Below are 25,508 nucleotides of genomic sequence, written 5' to 3'. Positions count from 1 at the left end.
CTCCCTGGGGTTAATTCAACTCATACCCCTGCAAGCCAGTTTTTTATTTTCCTAAATCAACTACATGACAAGAAGTACATCTAGACCACAGAGTGCCGCACAGTAGATATTGCAACACATTGGTTTCAATAAACAGATGTCTGTGCACCAATAAACATATTTTTGTGTGCGTTTAGAGAGCTCTTCTGCCTCCCCCCTCCCCCATATGAGAAGCCTGCCACAAAGATCTGGAGTTTTTCAAAGCAGATCTTTTAAGCCCTTCTTCTGACATTCCTTTATCAACCGGCACTGTGGGAATAATGTGTGTGCAGAATTTGCCCCGGTGTGGAGAATGGATTTCACTGAGCCTGTTTGCTCTTTTCCCATGCACAAAGATTTCTTTCTCTCTCTTTTTTAGAGGCAGACCTAATGAGCAGGGTGAGCCTAACCTCCAGGTGATGACATGCTTGTTTTGCTACTCCTGCTGAGACACAAATAGCCTGCTGATGAGCTGGAGACTGCAGGAATGATTAAGAACAGTTCAGATGCAGAAATGCAACTGCACAGCGAAAGCTCAGGGGCAGCCGGTGATGAGACGCTGTATTGTGCTCTCCTATTAGAAGGAATGTGGTAGTGATGTATAAGGTATGAACGATGTGGCCTGCAGAGTACCAGAAGCACTGCCTTTGCTGCTGTTGCTTCTGCTGCTGAGAAGGAGATGCTCTCACTGAACTGAAACTGCTGAGGATTTTCTCACTAGGATACCCGTTTCTGAGTGCTTCTGCTTTCAGGATCTACGGATTCTACTGCATGAAGACTGACTGATATATATACATACACACAGGGGTTATCTCCCAGAAGAAAATAAAGAACTGTCCATATTGTTTTAGGAACAGAAGACCTGGGGGAGCATTTCCCCCCTGCAACAAGAGGATGTGTAGGGGGGCAGATGAGGAAGCAAGCCTGTCTGAAGGTAGGAGAGAAGTTATATTCCTCTGATTGCTTTGAAGATGAAATAAGTAAAGGGCTGAGGGGGAAAGATGATTTTTGTCGAGTTTGTGGTTTTGATTAAATGTCATGTTGCTGTTTGGCATCCTTGGTTCATGTACCTGTACAACCCTCTTTTTAAATTAGCCTCTTCTGCCTTTTCTTGATACAATCCCTTTAGGATGGTTATGATTAGCAATTTGGAAATGATCGGGGCTCATCTACACTGCTGGTGATGGGATGAAAAAATGCAGAAATGCCTCAAAGAGGCTTTGCAATATGTACCAGGCATGCAGTATCCTGCGGGGTACAAGTGGCATTGAGAATTGGTCGAGGATTCCTATTAACTTTTCTCCTTTTTTTGCAGAGGTGGGGCTGGAAGGGTGTTGTGGGATTGCATAGATAGCCCTTAATTTCAGTTGAAGTTCATGTTTTTTGCCTTTTCACTCTCAAGACTGTCCAAAACCTGCCGCTGTCAGCCTAGCTGTATGTGACTGGAGTAAGTTCTACGCAAAGGCAGAGATTCCAGGGAAGGGGCTGGAGTCTGACAGCATGGCATTTATCCTTTGCCTTTGCCACAAGGGCTAAATCACGAGGAAAGGTACATTTTATTATGCAAATGTGGAGATGTGAATCCAGAGTGTGTCTGGTGGGATCTTTCCCCCATACAAGCTCAGGATCCTTTAACTCCTGCATGTCTGACCCAAAGCAACTTACTTAACATTCTGGTCACCTTTCTGAAAATGGTATGGATAAATGCATGGAGTTATTGACTTCCTGATTTTACACTGTTAGGTCACCCTTCCCCAGTTAAGCTTCTCTCTCTCTCTCTCTCTCTCTCTCTCTCTCTCTCTCTCTCGTGTGTGTGTGTGTGTGTGTGTGTGTGTGTGTGTGTTAGTGTTACTAGGCGTCTCTGATTGGTTTTAACATTTGTACCTGAATAAATATTTTCCTGCCCTTCACACTGCTTCTCGATGTCTCTCCAAAATGCAGATGATTAATCAATTAGGCTAGTGGCCAATTAGGCATAACCTTGTAAGAAAATAATTAGGTATGGGCGTGTGGGGATTTGACTGGCAATGTACTACAGTATACACCCAGATATTAAAGCTCTGCCTTAGTACATACTGTATATTCTGTTCAGTGGCTTTTCTAACAAGCATCAAAGTGCATCAACTATAGATATACCCCAAGGGTTTCACATCTTCAATAGCAGCAGTAAAACATATTTTACCAGTACTTTCTGAAGCAAAAAATAGGGAAAGAGGCCAAAGGGACTATTGGTCACCAAGTATCTTACTCATTTATATATTCTGTTTGTAATTTTGTGTGTGTGGTTGCTTTACGGGTGTATGTGTGCTTGTGTGTGTGTTTAAAATCCTGCAGCACCAAAGGAGATGAGGCTAAAGTGTTACATCTGATGAGAACCATTATTTTTACCAATATTGTTAAATAAATGCATTATTAAAAGAGGACACATAGAATGGTGGTTCCTAAGTTGTGTTCAGAGAGGAATTCCTCTTTATTGCTACAGAGGTTCTGGCACTGCAGCATTACAATACAGCCATATTAAAAAGGTCCTTGGAGCAAATAGCCCCCTCATGCCACATCTTCAGTAGACTTAAGTAATTCTCTAGAAAATAATAGCAATAGATTTAAACAATCTAGGCTAAATTGATGGTTTTTGTTTCTTTAAAGTTTCTTACATTTACCAGGGGCAAACGTAAATGTAACCTGTCTAGCATACTTCAAATACCTATACATAATTTTGGCAACAGGTCATCTGGTTTTTCAAATGAATCCTTAGGATAGCATCCTCCTTGATTTGTGTTTATTTATTTGAGTGGAGGTCTCATTTCTGTAGTCCTTTGATGAGGAGAGAGGGTGCATGCTGAACATTACTCTTAGCTGAACAGTTTGCTACCATATCTCCCCTGAATATATGAAAAAGGACTAAATAACAATAAGTACAAAGGGAAAGTCGGGATGAAAGGAAGAAGATATTCCTGAAGGATTACTGAGCTGGCAATTTCTAAGATATTAAGGCTTGTTCTGAAATATCCTCTTATTTTTAAATTGTACATGATTGCATTGAGACATCAAATTCAATTCAGTCAGTGAAGAGGCAGCAATATATATGACAGTTGTCTGACACCAAATCCACAATTTCATTCTTGAGAGGCAAAGGAACAGATTCCAAATGCAAAGCTCTTCTCTATTCACATGTCAACCCCTTAACCCTTTGATGGTTTGATGCTTAAGGCTAGTCTTTGAGCTCCAGACCTTTAACTATATATACCAGGCAATTCCTATTGATGACTAGCACAGATGAAGTGACTTGTTTTGCAGTTCTGAATTCTAGACTTCAGTCTTTGAAAAAAAAATAAAATACTGTTACAGTGTTTTTCAAATGCATTATTCAAAAACAGATGCATGTCATGATTTCAGAAGGTTGGGGACGATATCCATCTTGCAGATACCAGGAAGCATGGCTAATGCTGCATAACACTTGACATTGAAATTTTAGGCACAGTGTTTATTGCAAAGATAAGTCCACACCAACCCTTTGGATATACCTTTTGCAAAGAATTAGTATCACTGGAAAAGGTGATCTAAGACCTGTCGAAGTTCAATTGTGTGAAACATGCCTTGGGTGCAGAAGGTCCCAAGTTGAAGTATCTCTGCTTAAAAAATGTCAGACAATGATGGGAAAGATGACCTGTGCTGGACACTGTGGAGAGCTTCTGCCAAGCAGAGTTCAAAATTCTGGACAGAAAGGAACCGGCAAGTGAATGACCCAGTGTAACACTACCTTTGACCTGGTAGTCAGGCAGAGTTATACTGGCGTTATTAGGACAATTTTGAATTTTGTGTGGGTTTTTGTTTTTGTGTCTGGGGATCTATAGTAATGTTTGATTTGACATTTCAATAATAATAATAATAATAATAATAATAATAATAATGATAATAATACTTTATTATTTATACCCTGCCCATCTGGCTGGGTTTCCCCAGCCACGTTGGGTGGCTTCCAACAAAGTATTAAAATACAGTGGTCTGTTACCCATTAAAAGCTTCCCTAAACAGGGCTGCCTTCAGATGTCTTCTAAAAGTCTGGAAGTTGTTTTTCTCTTTGAGATCTGGTGGGAGGGCGTTCCACAGGGTGGGTGCCACTACCGAGAAGGCCCTCTGCCTGGTTCCCTGTAACTTGGCTTCTCGCAGTGAGGGAACTGCCAGAAGGCCCTTGGTGCTGGACCTCAGTGTCCGGGCAGAACGATGGGGGTGGAGACGCTCCTTCAGGTATACAGGACCGAGGCCGTTTAGGGCTTTAAAGGTCAGCACCAACACTTTGAATTGTGCTTGGAAACGTACTGGGAGCCAATGTAGATCTTTCAAGACCAGTGTTATGTGGTCTCGGCGGCCGCTCCCAGTCACCATTCTAGTTGCTAGGTATAGCTGGCTAAAAAGTACTGTTTCTAAGCTTGCCCATAGTTTCAAATCTAGGTTTAGCACTAACTACGATACTAAAAAGTTTTGCTTGGCAGATTGGTTTACTGTGCATGAACAAATTGCATCTGCTTTGCTCCTCTTGGCTCTGAAATATTTTTAAAAAATCAATAACTAAACAAATACTGTATTGAAGGGACAGTGTAACCAGATAGGATGAAGTTTCTTGTGTTGCTAACTCCTGTGGAGCAGACATCTTCCCCCCCCCACCCGCCAATTTGAAGAAGGGCACCAGTCAAGCTCCAGAGTTTTGACCACATACAACATGAATTCCTGTTGACAGCTAAAGCAGGCCATGTGTCTTGTCTACCATAGTTTTCAAATGATGAAGAAATACTGAAAGTGTCAGCCAAGCTTTCTGTAGGTCCCACCCATGTATAAAGTTACACATAATGGCTACCATTCATGTTCAAAATGTGCAGCAGGAACCATTTTGGATATTGCATTTTGCCATTGAACAGGCTCAGAAAATAGACCGAGAAAAAGGGAGGATTAAGTGGTGCGGTTGAAATGTGGAATGGTACCAATACATCTCCTTGCGCCAAGGACAACTGGGCCACTTAGATAACATCTGAAGTGGGCGTCAGGGTGGGAGATGCACAGTGCTAAGTGGGTAGAACAGAATTTGAGAGGAAATGTAGGAAAGGATATAGGAACAAAGGGCACAGCCTTCTATTGAGACCATTGGTCCATCTAGGTGATCTAAAGTATATGTCCATGTAACTTCATTGATATAGGATATATTTTGAGGAGCAAACTAGCCATGACGCTTTGGCCCTTGCATGCTTAGCTTTGTTTATGAATTAGTAGCTGCAGGAGCACCTGGTCCAGATGAAGACCACAATAGGGGGGGTGAGGAGAGAAAAGAGATTTAACTCTTTGCCTCTGTTATGATTCTGATCCAGATTCTATACATACAAACCCAGTTGGTCACAGGAGAAGTTGCACTTGCACTAAGGGGAGGTTTTGTCCTGGATTAGGAGCCCCAAATAGCAAAGGATTAACTCTTCTTCCCTATGCTGTGCTCTAAATCTGGGTCATCCCCCCACATCCTGCAGTAGCAATTTTGTAAACAAAAAACCAACACTGGCCAACTTAAACAGCTCATTGAGTGTGGCCCTGAATAATTCCACTATGCAATGGGACAAAGTCCCCAATTTAGACATGGGACATGTGTGGTGCAGACTGTCTACTTTTGTGTTGCATATGTGATTAGACAGGCTTGGTGTCCTCCTTTTAAAGTTGAATAATGGTTTCTAAGCTGTTTAAAAGGCAAGGATTCCTTTGATACCTTATGGGGCAATCATATAAGTACTTTTTTTTGTAAGGGACAGTCTGTGGGAATTGTGAATATAGGGAATGCTTATCATAAGGAATGCTTACCCTAACAAATCTTCACCATGGTAGAATAGCTAAATCCAAAGTCGTATCACAAGAGCTAAATTCTTTTATTATGAAAGAAAATGAAGTGAACGTAATTCAATTGTTGCCGAAAGGAATTGTGGGGGAAATAATGGAATAATCCAAGTTGGTGCCCTGGCTGGGTTAAATATTGATTAATATTTTTAGCTAAGGGTTTTTTGGGTTGGTTGTTTTTTTTTTACGTCTTCAAGGGGAAAAATTGTTGGAAGATTAGCATGGGGAACTAATAGTCAGAAATGGGTTTAGCATTTTATGTGAGAGATTGAATTAAGGATTAAATGAGTGCTTTGCTTTCCTTCAGAGTAGATTACTTTGATCAGTGTGCATTTCACCCTAAGGGTCTGTGGCTCTCTTGACACATACATGGCATGCTTCAGTGTGTGCTCAGGGCTTTCCACATCCTGCCCTACTTATCTGAAAGAGAATCCAACCACTCACATTGCTTTACATATTTTATATTTCATTTCCTTTTTGTTTCATGGCTATGTAGAAGACTGAGTTGTTATTTTTTCAATTGCTGTATTGGAGTATTTATGGCAGTGTATCTAAAGCCATAGCCATCTTTTGGGATGCACGTTTTACAGCAATATATGCAGGACTTCTGCACATGGCCACAATTTGCTGATGTGGTCCTGTGAGCAGCTCCTAAGGTTGGCTTGTGCTGCTATGGAGTTGGAAATTCACACAAGAGGCTTAGAGTGACTTCAGCATCAATTGGGTTTGTGCAGCAAATGTGAACTGTGCACTGGCCATCTATTTATTTCTATTGCCAATGCCACTCCTCCACTTTTTCTTCCACATGTACAACAACCAGACAATAATGGATAAAAGGAATAGGCAGCCTGCAGACCTCCACATGTTGGTGGACTCTAACCCCATCAGCCCCACCAAGCATAGCTGATGGTCAGGAAGGATGGGAGTTATAGGGTCAAATAATTCGAGTGTCTATTCTGCATTGCTTTATTTTAATTCAAAATGTATTGACTGGGGCTTTTATGGGTGTTTTTTTTTTTTTTTTGCTTTTTATTATAGTATAGTACCTTGAGAAATTGTGTAGAAGGAGATTAATAAATTATCAAAACAATGCCTGGAATGCCACAAGTTCCTCATTGCTGGCATATGGAGTGAGAGGACATCAAATCAATATATGCCTCATGTGTGAAAGCTCCCATTTTATTTCTAACATGGCACCCAACGGAGGCTGGGGATGTGATTTCATGGTGGTGCTGCCTCACAAATTGAAATTGGCAACCCCCTCCCCAACTTGCCTGTAAGTAACTATGTATACTGACTGTGGATACTGGGATAGTCCTGGTGTCCTGTGTGGCTACTAGCTAGACAGGAATCAATTGTGGAGGATAGCCACATCTAGCAGTAGCATTATGTTTTGGGATGTAAGAAGGCATCATTTTCTGTTCCATCCTGTATTCTTCACAATGCAGTGCTGTCTCCATTACACTGCAGCTCAACTTCCACCAAAAACTATGTTATTTGTTCCTCTGCCCACTGTAACAAAATTACATAACTTATGTAGCAGTCATAACTTGCAAAAAAATTGCCTAAATTATGTTGAAATTTTATTATTCCACCCAATTAATTTTGATGCAAAGGAAACACAATGGAAATTGGGTGGTGGTGGTGGAATGTAATCAATTACCAGTACATATTGCAGGCTGAAAGAAACTATAGCAAATACTGATTGTATTCATTGGATGGATTGTTGTTGTTTAGTCTTTTAGTTGTGTCCGACTTGTCGTGACCCCATGGACTAGAGCATGCCAGGCACTCCTGTCTTCCACTGCCTCCCGCAGTTTGGTCAAACTCATGTTCGTAGCTTCGAGAACACTGTCCAACCATCTCGTCCTCTGTCGTCCCCTTCTCCTTGTGCCCTCAATCTTTCCCAACATCAGGGTCTTTTCCAGGGAGTCTTCTCTTCTCATGAGGTGGCCAAAGTACTGGAGCCTCAGCTTCAGGATCTGTCCTTCCAGTGAGCACCCAGGGCTGATTTCCTTAAGAATGGATAGGTTTGATCTTCTTGCAGTCCATGGGACTCTCAAGAGTCTCCTCCAGCATCATCATGGGATAAATAAGTAAACACTGGCAATTTCCTTTCCCATTTTTGATTTTGTTGGAATTTTATAACATCCCTACCTTTGAATACCAGTCACTGGGGCACAACAATGGGAGAGGACTATTGTTCTCACATGCCATGTCTTTTAGTTTTTACACCAGAATAAGCTGCACTGATATACATATATAAACAGATAATTACTTTAACGCTATGGCATAAAGGGGATTCTAGATGAGGTTTTTGCATGCATACAATTTATGGGCATGGGTAATATGTAATTTCAAGTGTATACTAACTGTGGTTCTGGGTTAACTGTCTTGATATTTGTGCATTGACTGACTTACATTTGTGTAATGCGGGGATATCTTGACAAGAAAAACTTGTTTCAAACTGGGAGAAGATGCTGTGTTTAAGAATGAGAGATGATCTGTGCATCATTTTACATGACACAAATCCTCCCCCTGCTGCTTGTTTGATGACCAGTGTTAACATTTTCCTTGTTGCCGGGAAAGAATTGCTTGATCTCAGTAAAGAGTTGTGCTTACCATGGGCTGTTTATCTATCTGCATATGTGATCTCATATCCTCATTAGAAAGCAGATTTTATGTGCAGCTTTAAAATAGTCAATGGGATTGAGGATCCATAAGAAAGCAGTTAAATCCAGAATTTCCAAATAAGTCTCGTATGCAGAGAATAGTGAACACCCTAATCCTGACCACATTTCCTTGGAATTTTCTATTGATTTCAGTGGAATCAAGTAGCTACAGTATGCTTCAGATAATAGATTGCACTCCAATATGAAATCATGAGTGTATTTATTCAATTCCTTTTTTGGTCACTTAAGGGTATATTGTTAGTAGCACAGGGTGGGGCAGTAAATAAATTAGGATCTACTAACAGATGTCCAGAATGTGGGTGAATATATCATTCCGTTCTTTTTTCCAAATGCTAAAGCAAGTGATCTCAGAGTTTAGTTTGTGTGTCTTGTTCCACTGTATTTATCTTGAAAGCTAACCATATACCAGGCAACTTGGTTTGTAGTTTGACTTCAGTTGGGTGCAATAAAGCAATAATTTAGTACTAATGCATTTGTAGGCAGATGACGCTTTAATGCTGTAGCAAGTGGAAATGTAATTTTTTCTTATATTCAGTTATTGCAATAACTTAAAAAGGGGCAAAAGGAAAAGAAATCAAATGGACTAGGTGTGTAACTGCATTCATAATTGTTGGTAAAGGAGAAAATAAGCATGCCCTTAGAAATTTTACTTTGGAGCCCAACATTTTAGAGTTGCTGCAGACATCTGTTTGATATCAGTAGTCATGCACATATAGTTACTTTTGTGGTGTAATGATTAGACTAGGGCCTGGGACACCAGGAATCTCATTGGGTGACATTGGGCCAATCACTTGTTAACTCACCTCAAATCACATCTGTGTCCATTCTCCACTCTGAGAATGAATGAGGACATCTATGTTCTCTTGCTTCCTGTCTGATATCCTCCTCACACAATTCAGCCAGTGATGTAGGTAGACCAGCACTCAGGTCTAAGGAAAGGGGGCCATGAGGTTTGCTACTGCTATGGACCCTTGCGCTGTGGGATCTTATCCATGGGGCTTCTGCCTGCCAGCCTTGGGTTTAGTGCCCCCTTGTCACCTGCATTTGGTTCAGAATCTGGCTTCTTAGCCAGTGACTTTGAAGCCTCTGACTTAACGTCTTCATCACGGCTGGTTGTGGGATCAGGACACATGATGAGCAGTCAGTTCTGCCTCTGTTAATGACTGGAAAATTGCAAGGTGATTGTGATGGTGGAGTGAATAGAAAAAGATATGGAGGGAGAGAGGAAGTAGAGAGAGAGTGATGAGGTGGCACCAAAGAAAATGGCAAGAAACTGATGACAACTGGTGTCATTGGTTAGGAAATAGGGGTTATATTGTTCTGTTTCAAGCCTTCTCCACCTGTTTTCCCAGCTGGTCAGCCAATCCTTCAAGTGTCTAATTAAACCAATTAGTCTGGTACAACTGTTTAAATTTCCATGAGGTTTCGGCCTTTTCCAGTGCTCTAGAACCAAATGCCATACATTGGAGATGTGCGTTCATAATTTTATTGGGCTGGCTTAGGGTTATGGTTGCCCTTTATGTACAGGCTTTAAAGCTTCAAATAGCCTTTGTTGGTTGATGAATAGAATGCAGTGACCTTGTTCTCATTTTGAAGGAGGTGAGTCTTCTGGCACCACTCCATGGCAGGAGAACATTTAGTAATGATGCAATTTTCTTGGTGCTATCTCTACTAGACACCCAAGGCAAAGCTAATCAGAACAAACAGAAAAGGGACAAGAGAAGGGAAAGTGAAAAGGTTAGGAACCTATTCAAGCTATTCTGGATACTTCATGCCAATCATTCTGATTCTTAAGTGACGGCTGTGTCCTAATGCTTTTTAGTTTGTGCACTTGTATGTTTCACTTTGAGTAATACGTCTTTTCGAGGGAATACTTATTTGGGATATTCAGAATGCAAATTTACTGCCTCAGTGAGAGTGTTTGCAAGAGGATGGTGAAGTCAGCAAAAAACAGAGTGAATTTTGTTACAAATAAATATTTTTAAAGTATTTTTTTGCCAGCTGCTGAAGCAGATTATGTTTGAGGAATGCTGAAAAAGCAGTGGAGAGTGGGAGAGAGCTGCATTTGGATTCTCACTGCTGAACAGTGCGAGGAAAGTGTGTGCGTAGGGGAGACACAACCTCTGTTCACTTTGGAAATATAACATTTTCTTGGTATTAACCAAAGAAAGATATTGTGACTAACCCTGGGTTGTTGTTTTTTGTTTAAACCAAGGCACACAACAACTTGTTAATCTAATTATAGCTACTTAGCTTATCCTAATTTTAATTATGGAGGTTAGATCAGAAACTTAGGCTAAAGAGCTCATTAGCAGGCAAGGCTTTTAAAAGTACCGTATTTCCCCATCTATAAGACGCCCCCATGTATAAGACGACCCCTATTTTTGGGGACTCCGATTTAAGAAGATGGGGGGAGATGGCCCCCATGTATAAGATGCCCCCAAATTTTAGACATGATTTTTTAGGGAAAAAACCTAGTCTTATATACGGAATAATACGGTATATTATACAATGAAGGCTTCCAGAAGTCAACCATCAGCATCCTCGTTAAAGCATTGGTACACTCTTCCATTGGACAGGAGTGAGCCCTTCAGAGAAGTAGTCTATGGGTTTTGGTTTCTTCTTCATCTTCATCAGAGCCAAGCAGTTGCTTATGAGGAACTCATAAGCAAAAGCCCTCTCCTGCTGTTGTGACCCAGAGGCTAACATTCTGACCCTGGGGGTAGTATACTGCTAGTAGCCTTATTTTCTATGAATTTGACTAATGCCCTGTTAAACCATCTAAATTGGTGGCCATAGTTTATGTGTGCTGTGTGAACTGCTATCTCCTTTTGCTATGCTTGGCTCAGTGATTTCTTTGCTCACTTGGCTTCCTTCCCACTCACATGAAAACTGAATAGCTTGCTCCAGGCATAAGGGAAGTTCATTCTGCAGCAAGATGGAACTTCAAATGACCTTATTGTGTTGTGAGAACAGCAGAACAATCTCAGACACTCAACCTTTATTTATTAAAATGTTTTATACCAACTTTTGGCCCCATGAAGACAATTTGTGAAAAGAAAAGGCAAAAAAAGCAAGTTAAAGAGAAGCAGAATTACATCAAAACATTAACAACTCAGATGAGGAGAGTTAGAAGCTCCTCTGATGACTGAGGAACAATATATCGACAGATAGCATGTAGTAGTGACTGATGCTTGATAATTTATAACTTTTGGGAGTCCATGTTTTAAAGGCTGTTGGAATCAAAGCTGTATCAACAGGCATTTTGTTTGAGGTGAAACTGATGTTCATTTGTGTTGTTTTTTTTTTTGTGTGTGTGTGTCTGTGCAAATACAGTGGTACCTGAGGCTACATACACTTCAGGTTACATACGCTTCAGGTTACAGACTCCGCTAACCCAGAAATAGTACCTTGGGTTAAGAACTTTGCTTCAGGATGAGAACAGAAATTGTGTTCCGGCGGCGCGGCGGCAGCAGGAGGCCTCATTAGATAAAGTGGTGCTTCAGGTTAAGAACAGTTTCAGGTTAAGAACGGACCTCCGGAACGAATTAAGTACTTAAACCAAGGTACCACTGTAAGACTCTTCTGTACTTTCCTCCCCATTCTCACTCACAGGCGAAATATAACTACTTCAATGGGGAGGGACAGATTTATTTATCATGCGAGGGATTTATTAACCACTGAAACATTAAAATAATACCATACAGTAAGAATAAACGCAAATAAAACAAATAGCACAATTCTAAAAAAATAAAATAAACCCAGAGCTGCTCACAAATTCCTGCATTTCAGAGGGTTGGACTAGAAGACCCGTGGGGTCCCTTCCAACTCTATGATTCTATGAAGTAAACTTGGACTTCTGGGAAAACCTAGAGAAACAGAAAGGCTTTTTAGTGTTGGTGCTGGTATGACTTCAATGAGCAGCGTATTCCACCTGAACCTGCATGGAAAGACCTGGTCCAGACTATCATAGGACAAACTAAAATGTCTCTTTGCCCTGGAATTAATTTCCCTCTTGTACAATAAGAAGTATGGTGGAGGGAAAAGCTTTTTTTTCTTGAGGCCAAGGGGATTTTCAGAGGCATTTATAGGTTGTTCCATGGTAATCTTAAATGCTGTGACTTTTTTTTTTATTGTGACTTCAATATCCAGGAGAACTGAGGCTCATATCAAAATTAATGGCTTTATCATGTGCCAGAGTGAACTTTCCCACTTATCACATTGATCCTGTGGGTATTATTTGTTTTGTCTTCTCTTGTGTGGCATGGCTTTCTAGAATCATTAATTTTGCTAAATATATTAAGACTGCAATCCTATACACACCAACCTGGGAGTAAGCCTTATTGAACACTGGGATTTATTTCTGAGCAACCTTTTGGTGCAGCATGTTTGGGTACTTCATGACCTCACCTTCTAGCACAGCCCAAACCTGGACATATGGACTAATCCAGGTGTAGACTTGAGGCTTGTTGGATCTGCTTTATTACTTATTAGAACCCCAAGTACAAAACCCCCCAATTAAAATAGCAGGGTCCCCATTAGCAGATTCTTAACCAGGGATTATTTTTCAATAGCAAAACAACTGTGTTCACAGACCTTTCACATAAAAACCAACCACTGGTTAGCATTCTTCAATTCAACAAGCAGCATTTTATTGTTGTATCAATTGGGAGTCAGATCACTTAGCTATCTCCCAGCTGATTTCAGCCCTGCCCACCCCTGATTACAACAGTTGGGATCATCCTGCATATTGTTAAAACTCTTTCAGGTTCCTTCATGTCCTATATGCTTAAGACGGTGGACCTGACTTCACACTGTGTTAGTACTGCACTCTGAAATATCCTCATTTTAGGACAGAGCTGAATGTTTTCCAAAGATAACATCTTTTCAGCACACAAAAGCGGCTCTGGGGGAAGCTTCTAAAAACCTAGCTACTTTATTATTTATGTCCCTATTTTCAATTTAAGGAAAATCAACAGAGCTTACAAGAACAATGCATACAACAAAACAAAAGTTCAAAGAAGCCAGTGAATTGAAATAGTACCACCATACTAAAACACCAATAAACAGCAGTATTAAACCTTCTTGGCATTTAATTATCACAACTGTGAGCATCAGTTACAATTAAAATACCCAAGAAGAGTCCTGCTGCATGACCACTGTGAGAACAAGATGCTGGAGTAGATGAGCCAAGTGCAGTCCCAGTGCAGTCATATACCATAGATTTGTTTAATGGCATTGTGATATTGGCAGTTTTATTTTCACTCCCTCTCCCAATGATCCTAACATGGAATCTACCTTTTCCATAGCTGCTACACACAGGGTCAACATTCTGATTCAGCTATCCACTACAATCCCAAAGCCCTTATTTCTGGCTAGTTGCTGCCTGTTCAGACCCATGAATGTGTATGTAGAATTAGCTTTTGTTGTCGTTGTTGTAGTGTGCATCACACTGAATGGCATTTGCCATTTTCCTGACCATTGGAGCTCTTCAGAATCTATTTTTGTTTTAAACACCACAAACAGTTTGGCATCACGAGCAAACTTGGCTACCTCACTGCCTCAACCCTAAGTCTCGAACTTTTATGAACAAATTAAAAAGCACAATTCCTAGTACCAGTCCTAGGGGGACTCTACTTTCTATGTCCTTCCACTGCAGAATATGAACTCTCTGCTTCCTTAACTGGTTACTGATCCATAAGAGGATCTACCCTCTTAGTTCATGACTTTTAATCTTACTTAGGAGCCTTTGATGAAATATATTATCAAAAGCTAAGTAAACAATTATCAGAAGTAGACCTAAACAGATGTTTAGATTTATTATTTTTATTTTTAAACTATATGCTTATTTTATGTATCTCGTTTTTAAATGGTTGGTGAATTGGTTGGTATTTTAAATATGTTGTAAGTAACTTCGAAACATTTTTGTAATAAGTGATGAGTGCATAATAATAATAACAATAATAATATACATTGTACACAATTCCAACTCAATTACTTCTATCTATGTGCTTGTCTACATTCTCAAAGAACCCTAAAAGACAGGACTTGCTCTTGCGGAAGCCATGCTGGTTCTGCTTCAGCAAGGGTTGTTCTTCTATATGCTGGATAATTCTAACAATGCATTTCGTGAGTTTTCCCAGAACAAAACTGGCCTGTAGTTTCCAGGGTCCAAATGGATCCCTTTTGTATAATTGGTGTTAGACTGAATATTTTCCAGTCTTCCACAATGGTCTGATCTTGGGGACAAGTTATATATTTTGTCTTATAAGTTCAAAAATTTCACATTGCTTACTGACAAAATTTGTCAGTAAGACCTAGAACTGGCATTATGAAGCAGGTCATTTTTTCAAACAAAAATTGCTGCTGGAACTGGGACGACAGAGAAGATTGCAGTGAAGTGAGCTCACCTGAATGTCTGGTGTGCTTATATGTATGTATGTTTGTATGCATGTGTGTTTTGCAAGCCTCTTAAATATGTGTTGGCTCAAAATGTTCAGCACTTTGTGAAAGCAGGTATCCATGAAACAAGTTAATTGCCTTTTGCTGCCTGGAGAGAAAATCCTTATGAAACACCCATACCCATTTCGGCTCAGCCCTATTGACCTCTCCTTTATGTTATTACTTTCTGAAGTATTTGGAGTATTCTTCCCATGCCTTGCCTCTTCATGTGTAACCAAAGTAGTTTGTTCCAGTGACCACTTAGGAATTATGAAAGCCAAATTCATTTCACAGGTGATACAGCTTTCAGTCATGGTTACTCTGGGATAGATTTAAACTGGCAGAACAATGCAATAGCTGCATTGCTATCATTCAAGGCCTGAGCAACTTGGTTAAGGCAAACCATTTCCTGAGTTATAGGGCACTAGAGAATGCCAGTATCATGTTTTACCATTTTAATTTCTTCGGTTCAATTGATCAGCTGCCAACAGGGAAATTTCAAACCCATGTAACACCAAGCAGGGTTGAACAGAAATTATTGAACCCGAACACCCCTGTTTTCTCTTTTAATGCATATAATGGATGCAGCCAAACTCAGTGTTCTTTAGGAATATTTTGACCATCGGTTTCTACAAGTGAAATCTGCAACAAAACCAGCTGGATGCCCCCTTCCATGATACCACATTTTATTCCCCCTCCTAGGTTTACACACAGAGAGGTGTGCCCCATTGCATTTTAGGTGCCTAAAGATCTTTTGCTCAATGTGCTTTACAAGCTGAACCCATGCAATCAGAATTAAGCAATCGTAAGTACTTTAAGAAAACTGCATACAATTACAGTCAGGCAGATCTTAACAAAATGGGCATTATGTTAGGTGCTACTGCTGTGTGCATGGAACAGACTCTCTTTCAAGGCATACCTATGGATTCTTCTTCTTGGTGATATAGCTAAGCGGGCTGTCATAATGAGTGCCTGTACTTTGAAATTCACCATTAACCTACTGCACAAGACTTTTTGTTGTTTTTGATGCAACAGAGCTGCTGAATAACATACAATACACACCACTTCACCCATGCCTGGTTTGCTGACAAGTGTCTACAAAATGCCAAATATTCCACGAAGTTACAAAGGGAATGTCCAGTGTTTGAAACTCCCATTGTTCTAGGCACATTCTGAGACAGGGAATTTCTTTAGCGCAAGCAGTCTCTGAGCTCTGGGTGCAGTACTGTGCCTAAGATTTCAGGTTAAAACTGCAGAGTGGAAGGAAAGGAAGAACTTTTTCTGCCTCCCCACTTCCAGCTACTCTCTGAAGACTGAAAAATAGATCCTCTTAAGAATATTAGGGGGGTGGGCAGGGGAAGGACTAGACCATGTGAAAAACGAACATAATATTTTAACTGCAGTTCATTCATTTTCAGCTTTGTATTCTTGTTATTTAAAAAGCATGCCTAGACATTCCGTTGTTGTGCCCTTAACCTAGGTTTAAGGTGCCATTTAGCTCCTAGCTTTCATATCTCAGTTTCTAACATTGGGCTTGTCCACACTTCCACTTGCCCCACTGCTTCCTCCTGGGAAAACCCAGCACCCTTAGCAAACTACAATTTCCAGGATACTTTGTGGAAAACTATGTTAAAGTGGTGTTCAAGCACACTTTACCTCTGCAAAATGGTTTCCTTTGTTAGCCTTGGCTCTTGTTCAGCCCTCTGAAGACATGGGGGCAAAACCACAGTGGGTCTTATTGCTCCAGACATGAGCCTTAGCACAAAGGATAGAAAACAATGGAGAGGGGAGGGACTATTGAAGTCTTGGCCTCCAAAATGCACTTACTAAAGATGGGATAGCTCAGTCAGTAGAGCACGGAACTTAGGATCATGGGTTTGAGCCTCATGTTGGGCAAAAGATTCCTGCATTGTAGGAGTTGGACTAGATGACCCTCGTGGTCCCTTCCAACTCTATAATTCTATGATTCTATGAGTCCAGTTGTAAACGTGTCTAGGATTGTGCTGCATGTCAGCCAGGAATTGCCAGTGATCCAGTATGTGCAAGTTTAAGTCATAGTTTAAATCTGTGATATGTATCTGTGCTCACTCCCAGGTGCTGTTGGTTTTCCATTAGCCCCAGCCAGCATGGTCAATGGTCAGGAGTGATGGGAGTTGTAATTCAGTAATGTCTGGATATTCCATTCTGGTTCAAATAGCATAGATAACATCTCTTCCAACCAGTTCTTCAAAGCTATGACATATTTGTAATTTTATCAGTTCACTCACCAAAATTCCTGGGACACAACTTTACTGTGCTTAAAAATTTTACGCAGGAAAACATATTTCTGTCCAGTCCACAACCAGCCTTCTCTAGTGCTCAGTCATTTGTCTTTTCTGTCAGTCCCACTTTCTGATCCTACTTTTTCATCTCATTTGCTCTTCTGAGCAAGCCACTTGAAGATTGCCAACTGATCACATTATGGGTTACCCATAGCACTATGAATCATTTGGTGATTGACTGACCAGTTGGTTATTCCTCACCTTTTGCTATGATCATAACAGTGCCACAAACAAAGGACAGGCTGACTCCAGCTGCAAGGTGGCATTAAACAATCTGATTCGCCATCAGTGTTGGATCAGTTGCAATCCCTCAAAACACAGAATGTCTCTTGCCTCTAATCTCAGGTAATATTTTTCTTAACATCAAAGACGTGAAAGACACGAGGATGGTCCTGGCAGATGGCAACAGCAATTCATTGTGGCTTCCATAGATCATGGGGCTTAAACCAAATGGCACAAACTGAAGATCATTCAAGGAGAGATTGGAGGGAAGGAAAAGCAAAAGGTACATGTGTGATAAGGAGGAGCTCTAGCTGACAGAAATGGAACTTGAAAAGCAGTTGGACTCTCCACATAGCCCACAAAGAAGAAAATTGGTTTGTGAGAAATATAGGTCATGGCACCGTCCTGGTGTCTTGATGTTAGTGTTCTATAAGTATAGTATATTACCAATGGCAGCATCTGGGACTTCTATTAGAGTTGTGCTTTTCTGTCTGACTCAGACGGCTATTTAATATCCCTTATCTGATCTTGTGTGCTCCGCTTCACACTGACAAATAAAGGGGATTTCTTTAGGATTCATTCACACTGCAAAACCAGTTGCTGAGATATTTTCTTCTGACTAGAGCTAGCAAGGAAGCATGGAGAATAAACGTCTGGCAGTTTGCAGAACAGAAAAAGCATTTAAATAGAACCTGACATTCATCACAATCAATCTTTGGAGCCCATGAAGCCATTTCCAAGGTAAGTGTCTCTAATCTGAATATTTGAGGGTCAGGTTATTTCCTGAGTTTGCACTGCAAGTGAAGCTTTGATTCCCCAAACTTGCTTCTTATCTTGTAATAATTCTAGTGGTTTAATGACACTAGGAGTACAGCTGAGAGGCAGAAAACCAGCAATCCTGTTCCAATCATTTGTATAGTTCTCTTATTCAATAAATTATTGGCTTGGAATATCAGCACATAAAAGGATTGCTCTAGTGTTGCAACATCAAGACATACAAATATTGGGGTGCAAATTTGGTGTGTTTTGGACTGACAATAGAGGCAGGGAATGCCAATGAATCTTTGGAACTCTCCAGAAGCCCTTCAGACCCCCTGATGTTTTCTCCAGGATATAGAACTCATGATCTCATTCTTGCAAATGTATCTTGGCCCCTGGAAGCTGCCTGAGGTTCCAGGTGTTGATGCAGGACCTGCTTTATATCACTTGCAAGTCTCTGTAGTAAGAAGTTCTAGTGTCTATTTTCCATATGACTTCACCTTGACCTCTGGCTGCTACATAGTGGACAGGGGGCCATCATAGGAATGCAGGAATCTTTTTGTCCAACCTGGGACTCAAACCTACAACCCTGAGATTAAGAGTCTAATGTTCTACTGGCTGAGCAATCCTGCAGGGAAGCTACTATCTGATTAAAAACACTCTTAATCCACCAGACTCTTACCAACATTTGTAAACAGCGACTTTTGACAAAAATGAAGGGGCAGAGCCTTTTCAATGGTAGCCCCACAGCCCTGTAGCCAGGATGGGGCCAGTGGGTCCGCCATCCCAACTAGGGGTGTGTCTGGGTTTAAGATTGGCTTTTTAATTTGTGTCATGATGATGTGAGCTTGCATTTAAAGAATGACAGCTTGTTTTAAGAAAAGAAACAATTGTAGTTAAAATATGGCAGGAGCTTCTGGTACTTCCTCCAAAAGTGGATTAGAAACAAGACCCCATACTTGTGGAATTCTGTGTCCCAGGAAATTTAAGTGACCCCATCTTTCAAAACTTTTAACAAGCAACTTAAAACATCTTTGGTTCAGCTTTGGATTAAATGCTGTTGTTTTTACTAATTGCTGCCATTTTAGCTGCTAGTGTTCAATTTTAAAGGCATGTAATGCTGTTTTAATTGGATGATTGCTGCACTGATGTTGTATTTTATTAGATGTTGTGTACCTAAAAGGCTGTGGGATATATATATGAATCATCATCATCATCATCATCATCATCATCATTGTTATTAATTACACTTGTTAGTCGCTTGTCACCTAAAGGTCTCTAAGTGACTTGCATTAAAATTACATTAAAATACATTCACATACATTAACATAAGCACTTTATACCATTATCAGAGGAAATTAATAAAATGCTGTCCAGATCAGAAGATCACCTTAATGATTTTTAGGGTGCTTGATGCTGAGGAGCAATGAACTGCAAGTATCCATCCTCTGTAAATTTTAAGGTGCTTCCATATTAGATAGATAGTCTGGATTTCAGCAAGGCTTGCACAAAGCACAGCAGCTTTATCCTGCTCTAGAATTCACTTTGGAGAATAGAATAATAGTTCTCCCCAAACTATCCATATATGTGATATGTGTTCACATTTTCTGCACTGTGTGCACTACATTGTCTCAGGTCTGAGGCATATATTTGGAAACTGCAGTCATTGGTCATAATGCTTTGTGTTAGTTTACTAGGGAAAGGAGGACAACACCTCTGGTAAATTAAGATCTCAACAGAGCCCATCAATCTGGCGTCTTCTTTTTCCCATCCTCTAATTGCCTTTGCGGTCATGAAAACCCTCCTGTTCCTTCTGTAGCCTCACAGGCATATGATAAGCAGCATCTTTTGCAGGAATGGAAACAGCTGGCTTCATTTGAAGCCCAAGAAAGTTGTTGCTCCATTGCCGCTCAGTCAGTGTGCTTCCAGCCTTGCATCAAGACGCCAAAGGCACCCATCAGACTGTAGGATCATCTGTAATACAAAGCAGTGACTGTGGCAGCTGGAGCTGTTTCTTATAATGAAAGCCAATCCAAAACACACTGTGATGTGAATGGTGGGGTTGGAAGTGGGCAAAGGGGACCTTGAACCCCTCTTGCAAATGGGGTGTGTGTAAATGTAAAATTCTACATAATTCACAGGAGCAGGGGCTTACCAGGTAGCAATGCTGGTAGTCGTCTTTCCCCCCCCTCTCTTCCAGCTTCCCAGGTTGAGGTAGGCGGCTTCTTCCTAGCAGCCAGCTCCCACCTGCTCAGTGCCCAAAGGGAGTTATGTTACACCATTGTATTGACAGCATCGTTCTAGAGCAGGGACAGTGAATCTGTGCCCTCCAGATGTTGAGTGGGCTAATGGCAGTTGGAGTCAAACCACACCTGGAGAGCCACAGTTTCCCCATTCTTGATTGAGGGGTGCTGTGTGTAGGTGTGTGATGGCAGTTTCCACTTGGTAGAAAGAGTGTGTCATTCACAGCTCATGCACAATCTCAAATCTAGTATAGAATACACCCATTTCTTCCTAAGCCTAATCCTTTTGTTTGTTGGTTATCATTTATATAATGTCCCCCAGCCCATCCGCCAGCTGCACCCTGACTGACTATACTGCTTTCCTTTTAACTCCATGCCTCCCAGATGTGACCACCTGATTCCCACCTGAGGTATCCCATCTGAGGTAACTGGAGCGCCTACTGGTTGTATCATAGATGTACTACCACAAAGAGTCTTTCCACTCAGTGTCTTATCAGCCTTGTGCATGTCCTGCAGGACCCAACAGTCATATCCTGCAGTTCCAGAACAGAGGCAGCCCTTTCCATAATGCTGCTGGTGTTTTCCACACCCATACTGGTCCATTTGCAAAAGCTGTGCTGAAAAGTAACAAAGCATGCAAATAACCCAATGACCATTTCAAAAGGAAAGTGAAGCAACATGCCAGACCAACCTGGGCTAACATAAATATTCCCCAGCCCTTGTAAAGAGCAGTAGCTAGAGTTCAGGGTGTTGCATCCTATTCCCTCATATGGGTTGGCCACTGTGCTTCCAGAGCTGGCACAACCAGCAACATTGGAGGTAGACAGAAGCTGGCATTTATGTGCCCTGACCCTAATCTCAGATAAAGTCTCATGAATCCTAAGCTTGGTCTGATACCTTGTAAGACCTTCAGGTAATACATGACAGCCTCTTCCTTTCTCCTCGGAGGTCAACCCTCTCCCTGAATACTTTCCCCACGGCAGATGATTGAGGACCTTTTCTCCACTTGGCTCTCTGGCTGCTCCCATTTTTGTGGATATTGAGAGGCAGCAACTGATGAAGATTCCCTCAGGTGGTAATTTAGTTTAGTAAATGCCTTTGATGCTCCTTCCTTGCCTGTGGCCCAGCAAAGCCTCTCAGATCAGCACAGAATTCCCTCTTGACTATTTATTTTTAGAACTTGGATTCTGCCTTCTTATCTGAATTGGTAGCTGAGTTGGATCACAGCATAGAAAAATGGGAGTACAAGAGTGATAAATAAGCAATGAAAATCACAACAAAACCATAAAAGAAACAGCCATATCCAAAGCATTCAAAAACAAACAAAACCATAAATGGGTTATAACTCATTTCCTTTCTGGCATAACACTGTTGTGTGTGCAAAGTTTGCGCTGCACTTACATGAGACTAAATTTAAGCATTTTCCTTTTTAAAAAAACCCCAATATTGTTACAGTGCAACCCTACACATATCTTCAGAAGTAAGCCCCTTTTAGTTTTATTCCCAGGTGAGTATATAGAATTGCAGCCTTCAATAATAAAAATAGTTAATTAATTTTGTTCAGACTGCCTTTTGGTAGCCAAGGTTAAGCTTTCAAGGGTTTAGAATATTGGCATATGTCATAAATCTCTCCGTAGGTTTAAATGTTACCATGTCCTGAATTTAGGGACTGGGGTTCAGGGTTCTGCATTATAAATAAACACATTTAGGAACTTTGCAATTAATATCAGAGAAATGCGGAGCCTTTGCACACAGGGAAATATTTGACTCAGCAGCAGTTTACATGGTCTGCCTAGTGTTATTTTTCTATTAATGATTAAAACGTGAAGTGTTCTAGACGCCACCTACAGCATGATGGCAGAAAAGAATTGCCCCTAAATTCCAATGCTTATTCCTCATATGTATTACAGACGCAAAGGAGGCATGTAAAAATAGCAATTGGAATACTAAAAGTATTTCTTTCCCCCAGCCCCCTTTTTATTTAGCAAAAAGTGCAGTCACGCTGTATAAATAAAAAGTAGCACAGATCAACTGATGGTGCAGCTATTGCCTCTTAGACCATTCTGTCTACCACCCCTTCAAAAGGCAATGCTGAAATTTATGGAAAGATTTTCTCTCTCCATACTAAGTAACTGGCTGATCTCCAAGGCTTTTATTTCCACCCCCCTTCCAGATACTATCCCTTAGGAATAGTGTTGCAACATGAGTGGCTGACATTTTCTTAGAAGGACAAGCTGAACATATCTTTCTGAGTGACAGACATTGATTCATACCTTTCCCTCTTCTTCAAAAAGCTAATGTTCATGCACTGATAAAAATTATTTTGTGCACACTTATTTTACCACGGTAAATGGTATAATTGGCTCTTTTGTGAACTGTAAATATAAAATAGTCTTTGTGTGCAGTGTAGAGATCCACAGTAAATAAGCCCAAATGTAGAGCTACTATTATATCTGCTGTACTGAATGAAAGTTGTAATAGTGAAGGGATTATAAAGTACCGGTAGTTTTAGCTTTTAGATTTGAAGAACTTCTGAAGGATCTGAGAAGCATCTTTGGTGCATCTGATGAAGCATGGTCCACAAAACCTTAGGTAGAGGTAAAGGGATCCCTGACAATTAGGTCCAGTCACGGATGACTCTGGGGTTGCAGCGCTCATCTCGCTTTATTGGCCGAGGGAGCCGGCGTACAGCTTCCGGGTCATGTGGCCAGCATGACTAAGCCGCTTCTGGCGAACCAGAGCAGCACAAGGAAATGTGTTTACCTTCCTGCTGGAGCAGTACCTATTTATCTACTTGCACTTTGACATGCTTTTGAACTGCTAGGTTGGCAGGAGCCACAAAACCTTATGCCATACTAAATTTGTTAGTATTTAAGGTGCCACGAATCTTTGCGTTGTTTTAGTGTATCAGACTATCCTGGTGCATATGGTGAGAGATAGGACTGAAGTGGGCTTTTGTGTCAAGTTTGTAGCATTTCCTCCAGGCTTTGGTTATTATAATCTGGGGTTAATTAGTATTTTGTCCACTGACCGGTTGACTGCAGTGGGAGAGAGGAAGTGGTTTCTGCCCTAGGCTGAGCATCTGTTAATGGAACCTGCCTTACTGGGTGAAAGACAGGAAACAAATGTGCTTATGCTAGGTGAGGTAGCATGGCTGATCATCTTCTTCTTCTTCTTCTTCTTCTTCTTCTTCTTCTTCTTCTTCTTCAGTTAACTGCTATTCCTAATGTCTTTGCAACTTTTGTTTAGCTGAGAGTTGTAAATCTGACAGTGAATAACAGGTGCTAGGTAGTCTGTATTAGTGTGACCGGAGGTGCAAAATTTGGGAATCATAGAATTGTAGAGTTGGAAGGGACCCCAAGGGTCATCTAGTCCAATCCCTGCAATGCAGGAATAGGGTCAGTGGGGTACGTGTACGTGTCAGTGGTATGATTGTGCCAGGATGTGTCTGGGTGAAACAGTGTTAGGGGACGTGGCTTTTGTAATGGCTTTGGTTTAGGCAGCAGGACAGGTCATCATAGGAGATAGGGGCATAGGTTGGGTTGCAGTCCACTCCCATCTCTGGGTTCCTGATGGATGGATGGATTACGCCAACATCCACATCTCTTCTTCCACCACACCAATCTGGTCTGGTGCTGCCCTGAGTATCCAGGCAGGTTTTCAACCTTGCAGCAGTAAGTCAGTTCTTCCTCATTTTACATGGATGTGTGCCTGCAGTAGTATCGTATGCTTGCAATGTCCAATATTTTGGAACCTTCATTTTGGCATATGTTGGAAAAGCAGTGTATTGAGTGAGTATGATATTTCTAATTGATGAGTGATCATAGGGAATGGAGGGTGAATTTTATTTAGGATTAGTCTGCAGTTAATCTCTTCAAAGACCCTGTTGCTAGACTGAGAAATGTAGATGGCTTGACTATTCTGTATTTCTGCCATTGCTTTGTGGGTGGGTAGAAAACCCACATTTAAAACTATTTACATTTATTGTCAGATAAAACAGTCAGCCGTAGCTGATCCAGCCTGACATGATGCTTCACAACATAATGGAAAACTCAGAAGAAGGGTGCAGTGTGTGTTTGCCAATCTGCTATTCAAGGATCATTTAGGAAACACGTTCCTTTTAAGAGCTATTTTCTGGTGACGGATATTCCTCCCCCTCTTTTAAGGATATTCAAGATCTTTGCGGGGGAAATAGCTGAGTGGCATGTATTAATTTGTCAATGTTATTCCTTTGGAACAAACCAGAACAAAGCACAAGTACGGTAAATCGAGGGACTGTGTGTATTGTATGAAATCCCCAAATGGGGTTCCTCTTATCAGTGCTCAAAGATCCAGACCCTCCAAGTGTCCCTATTTTCCAGCGGTGTCCTTGACTTAGAGAAGGTGTCCCAGTTTCTGATTAGATCTCGGAATGTTCCACTTTTCCTTGTTGTTGTTGTTATTTAGTCATTTAGTCGTGTCCGACTCTTCGTGACCCCATGGACCAGAGCACACCAGGCACTCCTGTCTTCCACTGCCTCCCGCAGTTGGGTCAAACTCATTCTGGTAGTTTCGAGAACACTATCCAACCACATCGTCCTCTGTTGTCCCCTTCTCCTTGTGCCCTCCATCTCTCCCAACATCAGGTTCTTTTCCAGGGAGTACTTTCCCTCTGTTTTCTCCCAAAAGGAAAGCAGTGCTGTGATAAGGGCTGTGTACACACTCCTGTTTACTCTGCAACCAGTACACTCCCAACAATGGTTTGGGAAGCAGTGTACACACAATGTTAGCCACAGTCCATTGTTTCTTAAGAAATACTGCATTTTGATGTGTTTGTCCCCAATCCAGCTTTGAGCTGAATTGAGAAAAAGAAAGACCGACCTTTGCTTCAATATTGTAATGTATACACCCCAAGTTTAAGAAGCATCAAACAATGGAAGGAAGATTGTAGTAGCATGAGA

General features: G+C 41.1%; 1 protein-coding gene across 1 annotated transcript in view; it reads left to right on the top strand.

Annotated features, from left to right (window-relative positions):
• The window catches only part of DAB1 (DAB adaptor protein 1), a 654,787-nt gene that overhangs the window by 73,700 nt on the left and 555,579 nt on the right, over nucleotides 1–25,508 (top strand). Inside the window, exon 11 of the mRNA XM_083742749.1 lies at nucleotides 398–952. The gene's annotated coding sequence lies outside the window, so the exon portion shown is untranslated. The remainder of the gene's footprint in view (nucleotides 1–397; nucleotides 953–25,508) is intronic.

This window comes from Podarcis gaigeae, assembly GCF_964106915.1.
Source record: "Podarcis gaigeae genome assembly, chromosome: 6".
NCBI classification, from domain to species: Eukaryota; Metazoa; Chordata; class Lepidosauria; order Squamata; family Lacertidae; genus Podarcis; species Podarcis gaigeae.
Note: the sequence above shows the minus strand (reverse complement) of the source record. Positions and strands in the feature narration are given on the sequence as shown.